Here is a 14410-nt window from a genome sequence, read left to right as displayed (position 1 = left end):
CAAACACGCAATCTTCGGATACGAAGTCCGACGCCTTATCCATTAGGCCACACGGTCACTGACAAACAAGTGGAACTTATATACGACTCATCTCAAAACGCTCACACCACTGAGGAGTTGTGTTTTCGTTCTACACAGACGCTGCCCCTTGCTCTTTCCCACCCATTTGATACATTCAACCTGCTACGAGACCTACCAAATATAGACTGGGAAACTAAACCACACACTTTGTGCATTCGGAAATGTAAGGCAGGGCGTCCCTCGCCGCATTTGCTACGATGTCCATTTGCTACTTCTGCAGAAGTGGCGGCGGCGACGACGATGACGACGACGACGACGACAACCGCGGAAGGCTCTGAGATATGTGAGAAATACATCTATAAAATATATTTCAGACTGTCCCATCCCACCTTATGCTGTACCGCTTTGGCAAATGCTTTATCTGCGCCATTCGCCTTAATCACATCTGAGAGTAATTCTTAATAAAACGCCTCTCGCTAATTGTTAGTCATCCCAGATACTGTTTGCTATAAGGCCACGACGCGCAACTGATATCCAAAATTCGTCTGCCTCCTGTGAGGATCGAACTCACGACCCCTGGTTTACTAGACCAGTGCTCTGCCACTGAGCTAAAGAGGCGCGGCCTAGCGGTACTTTTGCGTACTTCATCCTTACGGTCGTCTGGATCATCAGACTTCAGCTGACAACACTTCATATTACCGTCTAATATTTGCAGCTATGGCGACCCATTACTGCTTGCCTACACATCTGACACGTAAAGGAAGTGCTCTCCAAATAACACCACTTGCATTTCAGAACATGTCTTTCACACATGTCTACAAAATCACCTTCACCTTCAAATACAGTTTCCTTGCGACTGACGGAGACGTAGGCAAAGTTTAAAGTTGCTATTTCCATTACATCACGTTAATCAGAAAAACGGTAAGTTACATCTGCAGAGGAACAAAATTCCGTTCCACCCCACGTGGGGCTCGAACACACGACCCTGGGATTAAGAGCCTTATGTTCTACCCACTGAGCTAGCCGCGCTGCCTCGGTGAGTATATGCCGGTTAGCACGTCACACAGTACTCGTTTGGGTTGATTGGTCCCATACAGAACCTCCCCATGTTGCCTAATGTTTTCCTAACGTCACACTCGTCACGTAGTTCACTTTTATTTCATAATCATTTCTGAGAGGTAACAGAATTGCATGACAACCTGCAGAGCTAGTTTCGTCAAAATTAACACACATACTTGATGTGACTCATAAGCCGAACGAGTTACTTTCCGACGTTATTTTAGATGTGCAAGTGCCAGTCAAAAACACGCGGCGACGGCAATATGCAAACCAATTCGCTAGTTAACACCGGTCTTGTTGTGCGTGTTTCAAGCTCAAGAGCATCTCCAAGCAGAAAATGGTCAACAGCAACGTTCACACGGTTTCGTACTGCTCAAGTGCTGCACTAAAACGGTATGTTTCTTTTTCAGATCTGGAAAAACACGACCGAGAGAGGAATCAAACACGCAATCTTCGGATACGAAGTCCGACGCCTTATCCATTAGGCCACACGGTCACTGACAAACAAGTGGAACTTATATACGACTCATCTCAAAACGCTCACACCACTGAGGAGTTGTGTTTTCGTTCTACACAGACGCTGCCCCTTGCTCTTTCCCACCCATTTGATACATTCAACCTGCTACGAGACCTACCAAATATAGACTGGGAAACTAAACCACACACTTTGTGCATTCGGAAATGTAAGGCAGGGCGTCCCTCGCCGCATTTGCTACGATGTCCATTTGCTACTTCTGCAGAAGTGGCGGCGGCGGCGACGACGACGGCGACGACGACGACGACGACAACCGCGGAAGGCTCTGAGGTATGTGAGAAATACATCTATAAAATATATTTCAGACTGTCCCATCCCACCTTATGCTGTACCGCTTTGGCAAATGCTTTATCTGCGCCATTCGCCTTAATCACATCTGAGAGTAATTCTTAATAAAACGCCTCTCGCTAATTGTTAGTCATCCCAGATACTGTTTGCTATAAGGCCACGACGCGCAACTGATATCCAAAATTCGTCTGCCTCCTGTGAGGATCGAACTCACGACCCCTGGTTTACTAGACCAGTGCTCTGCCACTGAGCTAAAGAGGGGCGGCCTAGCGGTACTTTTGCGTACTTCATCCTTACGGTCGTCTGGATCATCAGACTTCAGCTGACAACACTTCATATTACCGTCTAATATTTGCAGCTATGGCGACCCATAACTGCTTACCTACACATCTGACACGTAAAGGAAGTGCTCTCCAAATAACACCACTTGCATTTCAGAACATGTCTTTCACACATGTCTACAAAATCACCTTCACCTTCAAATACAGTTTCGTAGTGACTGACGGAGACGTAGGCAAAGTTTAAAGTTGCTATTTCCATTACATCACGTTAATCAGAAAAACGGTAAGTTACATCTGCAGAGGAACAAAATTCCGTGCCTCCCCACGTGGGGCTCGAACCCACGACCCTGGGATTAAGAGCCTTATGTTCTACCGACTGAGCTAGCCGCGCTGCCTCGGTGAGTATATGCCGGTTAGCACGTCACACAGTACTCGTTTGGGTTGATTGGTCCCATACAGAACCTCCCCATGTTGCCTAATGTTTTCCTAACGTCACACTCGTCACGTAGTTCACTTTTATTTCATAATCATTTCTGAGAGGTAACAGAATTGCATGACAACCTGCAGAGCTAGTTTCGTCAAAATTAACACACATACTTGATGTGACTCATAAGCCGAACGAGTTACTTTCCGACGTTATTTTAGATGTGCAAGTGCCAGTCAAAAACACGCGGCGACGGCAATATGCAAACCAATTCGCTAGTTAACACCGGTCTTGTTGTGAGTGTTTCAAGCTCAAGAGCATCTCCAAGCAGAAAATGGTCAACAGCAACGTTCACACGGTTTCGTACTGCTCAAGTGCTGCACTAAAACGGTATGTTTCTTTTTCATATCTGGAAAAACACGACCGAGAGAGGAATCAAACACGCAATCTTCGGATACGAAGTCCGACGCCTTATCCATTAGGCCACACGGTCACTGACAAACAAGTGGAACTTATATACGACTCATCTCAAAACGCTCACACCACTGAGGAGTTGTGTTTTCGTTCTACACAGACGCTGCCCCTTGCTCTTTCCCACCCATTTGATACATTCAACCTGCTACGAGACCTACCAAATATAGACTGGGAAACTAAACCACACACTTTGTGCATTCGGAAATGTAAGGCAGGGCGTCCCTCGCCGCATTTGCTACGATGTCCATTTGCTACTTCTGCAGAAGTGGCGGCGGCGGCGACGACGACGACGACGACGACGACGACGACGACAACCGCGGAAGGCTCTGAGGTATGTGAGAAATACTTCTATAAAATATATTTCAGACTGTCCCATCCCACCTTATGCTGTACCGCTTTGGCAAATGCTTTATCTGCGCCATTCGCCTTAATCACATCTGAGAGTAATTCTTAATAAAACGCCTCTCGCTAATTGTTAGTCATCCCAGATACTGTTTGCTATAAGGCCACGACGCGCAACTGATATCCAAAATTCGTCTGCCTCCTGTGAGGATCGAACTCACGACCCCTGGTTTACTAGACCAGTGCTCTGCCACTGAGCTAAAGAGGGGCGGCCTAGCGGTACTTTTGCGTACTTCATCCTTACGGTCGTCTGGATCATCAGACTTCAGCTGACAACACTTCATATTACCGTCTAATATTTGCAGCTATGGCGACCCATTACTGCTTACCTACACATCTGACACGTAAAGGAAGTGCTCTCCAAATAACACCACTTGCATTTCAGAACATGTCTTTCACACATGTCTACAAAATCACCTTCACCTTCAAATACAGTTTCGTAGTGACTGACGGAGACGTAGGCAAAGTTTAAAGTTGCTATTTCCATTACATCACGTTAATCAGAAAAACGGTAAGTTACATCTGCAGAGGAACAAAATTCCGTGCCTCCCCACGTGGGGCTCGAACCCACGACCCTGGGATTAAGAGCCTTATGTTCTACCGACTGAGCTAGCCGCGCTGCCTCGGTGAGTATATGCCGGTTAGCACGTCACACAGTACTCGTTTGGGTTGATTGGTCCCATACAGAACCTCCCCATGTTGCCTAATGTTTTCCTAACGTCACACTCGTCACGTAGTTCACTTTTATTTCATAATCATTTCTGAGAGGTAACAGAATTGCATGACAACCTGCAGAGCTAGTTTCGTCAAAATTAACACACATACTTGATGTGACTCATAAGCCGAACGAGTTACTTTCCGACGTTATTTTAGATGTGCAAGTGCCAGTCAAAAACACGCGGCGACGGCAATATGCAAACCAATTCGCTAGTTAACACCGGTCTTGTTGTGAGTGTTTCAAGCTCAAGAGCATCTCCAAGCAGAAAATGGTCAACAGCAACGTTCACACGGTTTCGTACTGCTCAAGTGCTGCACTAAAACGGTATGTTTCTTTTTCATATCTGGAAAAACACGACCGAGAGAGGAATCAAACACGCAATCTTCGGATACGAAGTCCGACGCCTTATCCATTAGGCCACACGGTCACTGACAAACAAGTGGAACTTATATACGACTCATCTCAAAACGCTCACACCACTGAGGAGTTGTGTTTTCGTTCTACACAGACGCTGCCCCTTGCTCTTTCCCACCCATTTGATACATTCAACCTGCTACGAGACCTACCAAATATAGACTGGGAAACTAAACCACACACTTTGTGCATTCGGAAATGTAAGGCAGGGCGTACCTCGCCGCATTTGCTACGATGTCCATTTGCTACTTCTGCAGAAGTGGCGGCGGCGGCGACGACGACGACGACGACGACGACGACGACGACGACGACGACGACGACGACGACGACGACGACGACGACAATCGCGGAAGGCTCTGAGATATGTGAGAAATACATCTATAAAATATATTTCAGACTGTCCCATCCCACCTTATGCTGTACCGCTTTGGCAAATGCTTTATCTGCGCCATTCGCCTTAATCACATCTGAGAGTAATTCTTAATAAAACGCCTCTCGCTAATTGTTAGTCATCCCAGATACTGTTTGCTATAAGGCCACGACGCGCAACTGATATCCAAAATTCGTCTGCCTCCTGTGAGGATCGAACTCACGACCCCTGGTTTACTTGACCAGTGCTCTGCCACTGAGCTAAAGAGGCGCGGCCTAGCGGTACTTTTGCGTACTTCATCCTTACGGTCGTCTGGATCATCAGACTTCAGCTGACAACACTTCATATTACCGTCTAATATTTGCAGCTATGGCGACCCATTACTGCTTGCCTACACATCTGACACGTAAAGGAAGTGCTCTCCAAATAACACCACTTGCATTTCAGAACATGTCTTTCACACATGTCTACAAAATCACCTTCACCTTCAAATACAGTTTCGTAGCGACTGACGGAGACGTAGGCAAAGTTTAAAGTTGCTATTTCCATTACATCACGTTAATCAGAAAAACGGTAAGTTACATCTGCAGAGGAACAAAATTCCGTTCCTCCCCACGTGGGGCTCCAACCCACGACCCTGGGATTAAGAGCCTTATGTTCTACCGACTGAGCTAGCCGCGCTGCCTCGGTGAGTATATGCCGGTTAGCACGTCACACAGTACTCGTTTGGGTTGATTGGTCCCATACAGAACCTCCCCATGTTGCCTAATGTTTTCCTAACGTCACACTCGTCACGTAGTTCACTTTTATTTCATAATCATTTCTGAGAGGTAACAGAATTGCATGACAACCTGCAGAGCTAGTTTCGTCAAAATTAACACACATACTTGATGTGACTCATAAGCCGAACGAGTTACTTTCCGACGTTATTTTAGATGTGCAAGTGCCAGTCAAAAACACGCGGCGACGGCAATATGCAAACCAATTCGCTAGTTAACACCGGTCTTGTTGTGCGTGTTTCAAGCTCAAGAGCATCTCCAAGCAGAAAATGGTCAACAGCAACGTTCACACGGTTTCGTACTGCTCAAGTGCTGCACTAAAACGGTATGTTTCTTTTTCAGATCTGGAAAAACACGACCGAGAGAGGAATCAAACACGCAATCTTCGGATACGAAGTCCGACGCCTTATCCATTAGGCCACACGGTCACTGACAAACAAGTGGAACTTATATACGACTCATCTCAAAACGCTCACACCACTGAGGAGTTGTGTTTTCGTTCTACACAGACGCTGCCCCTTGCTCTTTCCCACCCATTTGATACATTCAACCTGCTACGAGACCTACCAAATATAGACTGGGAAACTAAACCACACACTTTGTGCATTCGGAAATGTAAGGCAGGGCGTCCCTCGCCGCATTTGCTACGATGTCCATTTGCTACTTCTGCAGAAGTGGCGGCGGCGGCGACGACGACGGCGACGACGACGACGACGACAACCGCGGAAGGCTCTGAGGTATGTGAGAAATACATCTATAAAATATATTTCAGACTGTCCCATCCCACCTTATGCTGTACCGCTTTGGCAAATGCTTTATCTGCGCCATTCGCCTTAATCACATCTGAGAGTAATTCTTAATAAAACGCCTCTCGCTAATTGTTAGTCATCCCAGATACTGTTTGCTATAAGGCCACGACGCGCAACTGATATCCAAAATTCGTCTGCCTCCTGTGAGGATCGAACTCACGACCCCTGGTTTACTAGACCAGTGCTCTGCCACTGAGCTAAAGAGGGGCGGCCTAGCGGTACTTTTGCGTACTTCATCCTTACGGTCGTCTGGATCATCAGACTTCAGCTGACAACACTTCATATTACCGTCTAATATTTGCAGCTATGGCGACCCATAACTGCTTACCTACACATCTGACACGTAAAGGAAGTGCTCTCCAAATAACACCACTTGCATTTCAGAACATGTCTTTCACACATGTCTACAAAATCACCTTCACCTTCAAATACAGTTTCGTAGTGACTGACGGAGACGTAGGCAAAGTTTAAAGTTGCTATTTCCATTACATCACGTTAATCAGAAAAACGGTAAGTTACATCTGCAGAGGAACAAAATTCCGTGCCTCCCCACGTGGGGCTCGAACCCACGACCCTGGGATTAAGAGCCTTATGTTCTACCGACTGAGCTAGCCGCGCTGCCTCGGTGAGTATATGCCGGTTAGCACGTCACACAGTACTCGTTTGGGTTGATTGGTCCCATACAGAACCTCCCCATGTTGCCTAATGTTTTCCTAACGTCACACTCGTCACGTAGTTCACTTTTATTTCATAATCATTTCTGAGAGGTAACAGAATTGCATGACAACCTGCAGAGCTAGTTTCGTCAAAATTAACACACATACTTGATGTGACTCATAAGCCGAACGAGTTACTTTCCGACGTTATTTTAGATGTGCAAGTGCCAGTCAAAAACACGCGGCGACGGCAATATGCAAACCAATTCGCTAGTTAACACCGGTCTTGTTGTGAGTGTTTCAAGCTCAAGAGCATCTCCAAGCAGAAAATGGTCAACAGCAACGTTCACACGGTTTCGTACTGCTCAAGTGCTGCACTAAAACGGTATGTTTCTTTTTCATATCTGGAAAAACACGACCGAGAGAGGAATCAAACACGCAATCTTCGGATACGAAGTCCGACGCCTTATCCATTAGGCCACACGGTCACTGACAAACAAGTGGAACTTATATACGACTCATCTCAAAACGCTCACACCACTGAGGAGTTGTGTTTTCGTTCTACACAGACGCTGCCCCTTGCTCTTTCCCACCCATTTGATACATTCAACCTGCTACGAGACCTACCAAATATAGACTGGGAAACTAAACCACACACTTTGTGCATTCGGAAATGTAAGGCAGGGCGTCCCTCGCCGCATTTGCTACGATGTCCATTTGCTACTTCTGCAGAAGTGGCGGCGGCGGCGACGACGACGACGACGACGACGACGACGACGACAACCGCGGAAGGCTCTGAGGTATGTGAGAAATACTTCTATAAAATATATTTCAGACTGTCCCATCCCACCTTATGCTGTACCGCTTTGGCAAATGCTTTATCTGCGCCATTCGCCTTAATCACATCTGAGAGTAATTCTTAATAAAACGCCTCTCGCTAATTGTTAGTCATCCCAGATACTGTTTGCTATAAGGCCACGACGCGCAACTGATATCCAAAATTCGTCTGCCTCCTGTGAGGATCGAACTCACGACCCCTGGTTTACTAGACCAGTGCTCTGCCACTGAGCTAAAGAGGGGCGGCCTAGCGGTACTTTTGCGTACTTCATCCTTACGGTCGTCTGGATCATCAGACTTCAGCTGACAACACTTCATATTACCGTCTAATATTTGCAGCTATGGCGACCCATTACTGCTTACCTACACATCTGACACGTAAAGGAAGTGCTCTCCAAATAACACCACTTGCATTTCAGAACATGTCTTTCACACATGTCTACAAAATCACCTTCACCTTCAAATACAGTTTCGTAGTGACTGACGGAGACGTAGGCAAAGTTTAAAGTTGCTATTTCCATTACATCACGTTAATCAGAAAAACGGTAAGTTACATCTGCAGAGGAACAAAATTCCGTGCCTCCCCACGTGGGGCTCGAACCCACGACCCTGGGATTAAGAGCCTTATGTTCTACCGACTGAGCTAGCCGCGCTGCCTCGGTGAGTATATGCCGGTTAGCACGTCACACAGTACTCGTTTGGGTTGATTGGTCCCATACAGAACCTCCCCATGTTGCCTAATGTTTTCCTAACGTCACACTCGTCACGTAGTTCACTTTTATTTCATAATCATTTCTGAGAGGTAACAGAATTGCATGACAACCTGCAGAGCTAGTTTCGTCAAAATTAACACACATACTTGATGTGACTCATAAGCCGAACGAGTTACTTTCCGACGTTATTTTAGATGTGCAAGTGCCAGTCAAAAACACGCGGCGACGGCAATATGCAAACCAATTCGCTAGTTAACACCGGTCTTGTTGTGAGTGTTTCAAGCTCAAGAGCATCTCCAAGCAGAAAATGGTCAACAGCAACGTTCACACGGTTTCGTACTGCTCAAGTGCTGCACTAAAACGGTATGTTTCTTTTTCATATCTGGAAAAACACGACCGAGAGAGGAATCAAACACGCAATCTTCGGATACGAAGTCCGACGCCTTATCCATTAGGCCACACGGTCACTGACAAACAAGTGGAACTTATATACGACTCATCTCAAAACGCTCACACCACTGAGGAGTTGTGTTTTCGTTCTACACAGACGCTGCCCCTTGCTCTTTCCCACCCATTTGATACATTCAACCTGCTACGAGACCTACCAAATATAGACTGGGAAACTAAACCACACACTTTGTGCATTCGGAAATGTAAGGCAGGGCGTACCTCGCCGCATTTGCTACGATGTCCATTTGCTACTTCTGCAGAAGTGGCGGCGGCGGCGACGACGACGACGACGACGACGACGACGACGACGACGACGACGACGACGACGACGACGACGACAATCGCGGAAGGCTCTGAGATATGTGAGAAATACATCTATAAAATATATTTCAGACTGTCCCATCCCACCTTATGCTGTACCGCTTTGGCAAATGCTTTATCTGCGCCATTCGCCTTAATCACATCTGAGAGTAATTCTTAATAAAACGCCTCTCGCTAATTGTTAGTCATCCCAGATACTGTTTGCTATAAGGCCACGACGCGCAACTGATATCCAAAATTCGTCTGCCTCCTGTGAGGATCGAACTCACGACCCCTGGTTTACTTGACCAGTGCTCTGCCACTGAGCTAAAGAGGCGCGGCCTAGCGGTACTTTTGCGTACTTCATCCTTACGGTCGTCTGGATCATCAGACTTCAGCTGACAACACTTCATATTACCGTCTAATATTTGCAGCTATGGCGACCCATTACTGCTTGCCTACACATCTGACACGTAAAGGAAGTGCTCTCCAAATAACACCACTTGCATTTCAGAACATGTCTTTCACACATGTCTACAAAATCACCTTCACCTTCAAATACAGTTTCGTAGCGACTGACGGAGACGTAGGCAAAGTTTAAAGTTGCTATTTCCATTACATCACGTTAATCAGAAAAACGGTAAGTTACATCTGCAGAGGAACAAAATTCCGTTCCTCCCCACGTGGGGCTCCAACCCACGACCCTGGGATTAAGAGCCTTATGTTCTACCGACTGAGCTAGCCGCGCTGCCTCGGTGAGTATATGCCGGTTAGCACGTCACACAGTACTCGTTTGGGTTGATTGGTCCCATACAGAACCTCCCCATGTTGCCTAATGTTTTCCTAACGTCACACTCGTCACGTAGTTCACTTTTATTTCATAATCATTTCTGAGAGGTAACAGAATTGCATGACAACCTGCAGAGCTAGTTTCGTCAAAATTAACACACATACTTGATGTGACTCATAAGCCGAACGAGTTACTTTCCGACGTTATTTTAGATGTGCAAGTGCCAGTCAAAAACACGCGGCGACGGCAATATGCAAACCAATTCGCTAGTTAACACCGGTCTTGTTGTGCGTGTTTCAAGCTCAAGAGCATCTCCAAGCAGAAAATGGTCAACAGCAACGTTCACACGGTTTCGTACTGCTCAAGTGCTGCACTAAAACGGTATGTTTCTTTTTCATATCTGGAAAAACACGACCGAGAGAGGAATCAAACACGCAATCTTCGGATACGAAGTCCGACGCCTTATCCATTAGGCCACACGGTCACTGACAAACAAGTGGAACTTATATACGACTCATCTCAAAACGCTCACACCACTGAGGAGTTGTGTTTTCGTTCTACACAGACGCTGCCCCTTGCTCTTTCCCACCCATTTGATACATTCAACCTGCTACGAGACCTACCAAATATAGACTGGGAAACTAAACCACACACTTTGTGCATTCGGAAATGTAAGGCAGGGCGTCCCTCGCCGCATTTGCTACGATGTCCATTTGCTACTTCTGCAGAAGTGGCGGCGGCGACGACGATGACGACGACGACGACGACAACCGCGGAAGGCTCTGAGATATGTGAGAAATACATCTATAAAATATATTTCAGACTGTCCCATCCCACCTTATGCTGTACCGCTTTGGCAAATGCTTTATCTGCGCCATTCGCCTTAATCACATCTGAGAGTAATTCTTAATAAAACGCCTCTCGCTAATTGTTAGTCATCCCAGATACTGTTTGCTATAAGGCCACGACGCGCAACTGATATCCAAAATTCGTCTGCCTCCTGTGAGGATCGAACTCACGACCCCTGGTTTACTAGACCAGTGCTCTGCCACTGAGCTAAAGAGGCGCGGCCTAGCGGTACTTTTGCGTACTTCATCCTTACGGTCGTCTGGATCATCAGACTTCAGCTGACAACACTTCATATTACCGTCTAATATTTGCAGCTATGGCGACCCATTACTGCTTGCCTACACATCTGACACGTAAAGGAAGTGCTCTCCAAATAACACCACTTGCATTTCAGAACATGTCTTTCACACATGTCTACAAAATCACCTTCACCTTCAAATACAGTTTCGTAGCGACTGACGGAGACGTAGGCAAAGTTTAAAGTTGCTATTTCCATTACATCACGTTAATCAGAAAAACGGTAAGTTACATCTGCAGAGGAACAAAATTCCGTTCCTCCCCACGTGGGGCTCGAACCCACGACCCTGGGATTAAGAGCCTTATGTTCTACCGACTTTTTTTCTTCTAATTAACCCTTGGATTAAGAGTGTGACGCTCTACCAACTTTTTTTTTGTTTTTTTTTTATTAAAGTCCTACGCCTTATCCATTTGTTTTTTTTTTTTGTTTTTTTTTTTAGTTTTTTTTTTTTTTTGTTCGTTGTAATTTGTATATTCGTTTGTTTTCTATCCATCTTCTTTGCTCGTTTCTGCTGTCTGTTTTGCGCTTTTGTTTCATTCAAAATACACCAAATTTAATATGTCGTAGAAATAACTGATCCTGGGAAGGACATATTCTTGATCTCATACGTTGCTTTATTCAGAATCACAATGAGACAAATGGAAGTCTTTGCAGTGAGTATAACCTTGACTATAGTACAGGAAAAACGAATTGTTATAACAGATATTCATGTTATCCACGTCCTACTTCATCTCAAGGACGATGTGAGGAAAATTTTGAAATGTTGACTGATACCGGTGCCCATATTGGTTGGTTGTGCGCCAGTGTTGGTGTGAGAGATATACTTGAAAATCTAAGACATTAGGCGCGCTGCCGGACAGAATATAGTGGATAAAATGTCCCATAAGCCATAGGTAGCTGTTATGTTTGGCTGCAGGGAAGAGTCGGTAGTCCGGGCGCAGAATGTCGTGGATCTGAATCGCATGAGGCGCAGTCCGGTTGAGCACAGCGAGTTTTTTGCGCGTCCAATTCCAGATGTGCACTTGATCCTTGCAGACAAACAGATGTGCAATAGTCTCAACCATGTGGCACAAGTCGCAGTAGGGACTGGGTGCAAGATTAATCCTGTGCCGCTTTTCTTTCGTCGGAATAGTGTCAGCGACCACGTCATACCATTTGGAGCGGACATCTGTCGGAAGCGTTGGATTATGGATGTTAGCCCAAACGAGGGACCAATTGCAAGCCGGATACTTCTTTTCCAAGGGGCCAGGCAGTGACGGCCGAAGTAAGTGGCGGTACAGTTTTACCGTCGGCTTCTTGAAAAGCTCGTCGTCGAGATAGCTACTTTCAAGGTAATACAGTGCTATATGCTGAAAGTGCGGGCCGACGTGGCCAATGTCCACAGGCGGAGATATATTGCGGGGGCGGGACAGTTGATAGAGCCGCTTCGTGACGGTGTCCTCGCTGGCGGTGAGTATCTGCCATGAGCGTTTCAGATACAGGGCTAGGGCATGAATGCCGGGGTTTTTCAAGCCAAGGCCTCCCATATCGCATGGCAGTGCTGTCGTGGTGAAGGAAACCTTAAAAATATTGAGCTTCCAGACGTACCAGGCGGCCGCCGCTAGGAGTGATCTTGCTACTGTGGGTGGCATAGGTAGGACGGCGGCAACAAATTGTAATTTAGAGAGGGCATCAGAGTTGACGAAAAAGGCTCGCTGCAGACGATCGAGGTGTCGCATGTTCTGGTCGCGCAGGAGTGCTTTTATCGCCTGAATTTTGGGTATCCAATTTTTGTGAGACATGTCCAGAGGCCGGGCCGTAACGTAGAGACCAAGGTGTTTTCTAGTCTGTACACAGGGCAGCCAAGCGTCGCCTGTGATAGGTCGTTCTTGACCAAGCGTTAAGGCGGCGGATTTATTGACGTTTAACATGGCACCACTATCTCTTTGGAATTCCTCAAGAATGCGTTTCGCTGCGGTGACATCGCGAACGTCGTTAAGAAGCACGCTGACATCGTCTGCGTAAGCTTGGACCACAGACTTGATACCATAAAACTGGAATCCAGGGAGGCTATGATGTAGATGGCGCAACAAGGGTTCCATGAGGATCGCATAGAGCGTCGTTGAAAGTGGACAGCCTTGCTTGATATCCCGTGAGAGCTGGACGTACTCCGTCAATGTATTATTGATCAGGAAGCGTGTACGGGTACCACTGATACAGTTGTTGATGAGGTGGATAAAATTAAGACTGAAGCCCATTGATTCCATCACGCCGCTGAGATAGTGATAGTCAGCTCGATCGTAAGCCTTATCGAAGTCAAGAAATGCTATGGCCATAGGAGTGCGGGTGGCCCAGGTGAGGGAGACGAGATCCCGATATAGCGCCAAAATGGTGGACAGCGACCGACCACGGATCGCACTCATTTGGTATGGTCCCAGAAGATAGGGTAACAGCTGCCGTAATCGGGCATTGAGGGCGCGCGTCAGAAGCTTAAAGTCGGCATTGAGCAGAGTAATGGGCCGCAGATCTTTGGTGGTGGTCGGCGTCGGCGTCTTAGGTATTAAAACAGTTAACCCCTCTGTGAAGGCTGGGGGTAGAGCAATCCCACGTAGTACTTCATTGTACATCTCTGTGAGTTCGTCCCCTAATATAGGCCAGTATTTGACGTAAAACTCGACAGAGAGCCCGTCCGTGCCCGGAGATTTATTTCGTGGCGCAGCAAGCAGGGCATCCTTCAGTTCTTCTTTGGTAAAGGGAGCAAGCAGGTCCCGATTGAGGTCGTCGGTAATGCGGTACGGCGGGGGTCCAGAATGATACCATTCTCGCACTTTCTCATGTGGTACACCAGCACAGGTGTAAAGTGCAGCAAAGTGGTTGGTAACATGGTTTTTGATGTCTCGCTGTAGGGTATAACAAGCACCGTCTGCATCCTGCAACTTATGAATAAGTTTCCTACGCGCTGCA

General features: G+C 46.7%; 8 non-coding genes across 8 annotated transcripts; all 8 read right to left on the bottom strand.

Annotated features, from left to right (window-relative positions):
• Positions 1-567: 567 nt before the first annotated feature.
• Positions 568-639, bottom strand: Trnat-agu (transfer RNA threonine (anticodon AGU)). Its single transcript has one exon. It is a non-coding gene; the product is annotated as a tRNA-Thr (tRNA).
• Positions 640-2092: 1453 nt separating this feature from the next.
• On the bottom strand, positions 2093-2166 carry Trnat-agu (transfer RNA threonine (anticodon AGU)). The gene has a single exon. It is a non-coding gene; the product is annotated as a tRNA-Thr (tRNA).
• A 1454-nt stretch (positions 2167-3620) lies between these two features.
• Positions 3621-3694, bottom strand: Trnat-agu (transfer RNA threonine (anticodon AGU)). Its single transcript has one exon. It is a non-coding gene; the product is annotated as a tRNA-Thr (tRNA).
• A 1490-nt stretch (positions 3695-5184) lies between these two features.
• Trnat-agu (transfer RNA threonine (anticodon AGU)) lies at positions 5185-5256 on the bottom strand. Its single transcript has one exon. It is a non-coding gene; the product is annotated as a tRNA-Thr (tRNA).
• A 1453-nt stretch (positions 5257-6709) lies between these two features.
• Positions 6710-6783, bottom strand: Trnat-agu (transfer RNA threonine (anticodon AGU)). Its single transcript has one exon. It is a non-coding gene; the product is annotated as a tRNA-Thr (tRNA).
• A 1454-nt stretch (positions 6784-8237) lies between these two features.
• Positions 8238-8311, bottom strand: Trnat-agu (transfer RNA threonine (anticodon AGU)). The gene has a single exon. It is a non-coding gene; the product is annotated as a tRNA-Thr (tRNA).
• Positions 8312-9795: 1484 nt separating this feature from the next.
• Trnat-agu (transfer RNA threonine (anticodon AGU)) lies at positions 9796-9867 on the bottom strand. The gene has a single exon. It is a non-coding gene; the product is annotated as a tRNA-Thr (tRNA).
• A 1447-nt stretch (positions 9868-11314) lies between these two features.
• Trnat-agu (transfer RNA threonine (anticodon AGU)) lies at positions 11315-11386 on the bottom strand. The gene has a single exon. It is a non-coding gene; the product is annotated as a tRNA-Thr (tRNA).
• Between the last annotated feature and the right edge of the window lie 3024 nt (positions 11387-14410).

Source organism: Schistocerca gregaria, chromosome 4 (assembly GCF_023897955.1).
Source record: "Schistocerca gregaria isolate iqSchGreg1 chromosome 4, iqSchGreg1.2, whole genome shotgun sequence".
Classification (NCBI taxonomy): domain Eukaryota; kingdom Metazoa; phylum Arthropoda; class Insecta; order Orthoptera; family Acrididae; genus Schistocerca; species Schistocerca gregaria.
This window is presented reverse-complemented; position numbering and strand designations above follow the sequence as displayed.